At 50.2% G+C, this 3,132-nt stretch overlaps 1 pseudogene; it reads left to right on the top strand.

Moving 5' to 3' along the window:
- Nucleotides 1–621: 621 nt before the first annotated feature.
- LOC139019653 (glutamate dehydrogenase 1, mitochondrial-like) lies at nt 622–2,318 on the top strand (annotated as a pseudogene).
- Nucleotides 2,319–3,132: the final 814 nt, after the last annotated feature.

The following is a 3,132-nucleotide window of genomic DNA, read 5'->3' as shown; positions in this document are numbered from 1 at the left end:
CTGTCCACGTGGGCGCACCACCCTCCTTGTCCAGGTCACGTGGGCACTCCCAGGGCCCCGGCGGCCATGATGCCTGAGAGGAGAAAGGCGCTGACCTCGGGCCCTCCCCCTAGGAGGCCACGGGCTCCTCCTCCCACTCTCCCATGCTCACTAGAGTCCTGGGGGCGCTGCTCTCTGCATCCACCAGTTCAGTCTTAATGGGAGAAAGGATGCGATGCAGGAAGACAGCCGCCTCCCTTCCTTCGCCTCCCAGGATGCTGGCAGCAAGGCGCATGCGCAGCAACTGAGGAGGCTCAAGTGCGCATGCCCGGCAATGTGCTTGGGTCCGCTTGGGGCTTGCACAGTCACGTGGGCCATGCAGTGAAGCTTGTCATTTTCTTTCTTTTTTTTTCATTTCTTAAATTTTTATAGAATTTGGCAAGTTAAAATAGAATAAGTTAACAAGTGTTTTTTTCAAAAAAATGTTTTGTACAAAAATACTGTCAAAATTTCCTAAAAAGCTTTCAATACTGAATAAAACTATTAGAACAGTGTCAAAAATGTTGAAGAGGAAACAAAATAAAAATCTGGGGTCCTGCAGCCTGACCTGCATGCGCCATCGCCAGGGAGGCCTGGGAGACCATGGAGGAGGAGGAGGAGGAGGAGGAGCAGGAGGAGAAGGAGGAGGTAAGGCTCCAGGGAGGCCAGGGCCCCCCGCCCCACCCCCTGCCACTCACAGGCCACCTTGGCCCGGAGCCCAAAGTCCTTCCTCCCGGGTAGGCAGTGGGCGCCAAGGGGAGGGACCGCTCCTGAGGACAGGAAGCTGCTGCTTAAAAGGGCAGCCCTTGCAGGGCCATCCCTCCCTCCCATGGTCCCGAGCCTCTCAGAGAACTTCTCGTCCGCCCCCACCATGTCCCACTGCCTGGGCGAGGCATCGGGCTGCAGCCCTGGGCTCCCCTGCAGCTGATTTGGCTGCGCTGCTGGGCCGGCCTGGCCTGCAGGCAGCCCGCAGCCGCCACCCTGCAGCCGGAGCTCCCTCCACCTTCCTGGTGACACTACAGCCAGGCAGCGGCTGACTGCCAGGACGACCTGACTTCTTCAGGAGGGTGGAGGGGTTCTTCCACTGTGCGCCAGCATCATGGAGGACAAGCTGGTAGAGGACCTCAAGACCCTGGAGGAAGAGTGAGGGAGGAGCAGAAGCGGGTGCGCGGCATCATGCGGATCATCAAGCCCTGCAACCATGTGCTGAGCCTGTCCTTCCCCATCTGGCGCCAGGACAGTTCCTGGGAGGTCATCCAGGGCTACCAGGTCCAGCACCGCCAGCACCGCACGCCATGCCAGGGAGGTAGCTATTCCTGACAGCACTGAGGTGAGTGTAGATGAAGTGAAAGCTTTGGCTTCTCTGAGGACATGTTCATGTGCCATTTGGGGGTGCCAAAGCTGGTGTTATGATCAACCCCAAGAACTATACCGATAATGAGCTGGGAAAGATCACAAGGAGGTTTACCATGGAACTGGCAAAGAAGGGCTTCATTGGTCTGGGCATTGTGCCTGCCCCAGACATGAGCACGGGGAGCGAGAGATGTCCTGGATTTCGGACACCTGTGCTAGCACCATCGGGCACTATGCTATTAATGCCCTTGCCTATGGCACTGGCAAGCCCATCAGTCCAGAGATGGATCTCTGCTACTGGCTGGAGAGTTTTCCATGGAATCAAAAACTTCATCAATGAAGCTTCTTATATGAGCATTTTAGAAATGACACCAGGGTTTGGAGATAAAACATTTGTTGTTCAGGGATTTGGTAATGTGGGCCTTCACTCTATGAGATATTTGCATCGCTTTGGTGCTAAATGTGTTGGTGTTGGTGCATCTGATGGGAGTCTATGGAATCCAGATGGTATTGACCCAAAGGAACTGGAAGACTTCAAATTGCAGCATGGATCAATCCCAGATTTCTCTGAGGCAGAGCTTTATGAAGGGGGCATCTTAGAGGCCGACTGTGACATACTGATCCCTGCTGCCAGTGAAAAGCAGCTGACCAAGTCCAGTACACCCAGATTCAAAGCCAAGATCATTGCTGAAGGTGCCCATGGGCCAACAACTCTAGAAGCAGATAAGATTTTCCTGGAGAGAAACATCATGGTTATTCCATATCTCTACCTGAATGCTGGGGTGGGGCGGGGGGTGGGGGGACGGCGTTACAATATCTTACTTTGAGTGGCCGAAGAACCTAAATCATATCAGTATATCAGTTATGGCTGTTTGACCTTCATATATGAAAGGGATTCTAACTACCACTTGCTCATTAGCTTCTCCATCTGCTTGTGGATTGACTGAGCCACTGCAAATGGATCCACTCCTTTCATTCTTCAGCAAATTCTCTCAGCACATATCCAAGTGAGGGTGACATATTATTCCCAGAGGGGAGCCCTACTAGGAAAGACTGTTTTCAAGTCAGCATTGAATTTACTGAAATTTGTAAAATTTTTCTTAAGTGGAAAAGCCTGCTTCCAACACAAAGAGAGCTGAGGTCTCTACAGAATGGTCCTATGTGTGTCCACATCAATGATGATTTGTTTTCCGAATGTGGACCTCTGAGCAGTCCTGCTTCCTGGCATTTCCTATGTAGGGCAGTAGATTCCATTTCCCCTGGCCTGACATTTCTGACTCTCCTTTCAGAAATGAGTTTGCTAATGCTTGAAACATTTAGGTTGCTTTTCCTGGCCCACCTACATTTTATTGACAGTTTTCTTACAGTCACTGAAATAAATCTCAGTATCCCATTGAAAGCCTCATTTACAGTAAGTAACATGAATTTAGCCTTGGGACTTCCTATTTTGAGACCATCACAGTGGTTGGTTACTCGCTTCTCAGTCTCTTAACCATGATGTTGAATTTCAGTTCCCAAATGTGTGACATCACAAACCATCTTTTAAAATAATGTTTTGGTTATTGCAGCATTGGTCTACTTCATTTTGACCATAATTGGTTCGACATGCCCTGGAAACATCACTGAAGAAACTTCAGCTGGACCGTGTAGATCTATTCATCATTCATGTGCCAATAGGTATGAAGGTCACCTTCTGTTTTCCTTGTTATCCCGAGTATTTAAAGGTAATTTTAAGTTTTGATGTAATTTCACGTTTACAGA

This window comes from Myotis yumanensis, unplaced genomic scaffold, assembly GCF_028538775.1.
Source record: "Myotis yumanensis isolate MYYU_CA2020_CCGP unplaced genomic scaffold, mMyoYum1.0.hap1 SCAF_1, whole genome shotgun sequence".
Lineage (NCBI taxonomy): Eukaryota > Metazoa > Chordata > Mammalia > Chiroptera > Vespertilionidae > Myotis > Myotis yumanensis.
The sequence above is the reverse complement of the archived record's forward strand: the minus strand, read 5'-3'. Positions and strand labels throughout refer to the sequence as shown.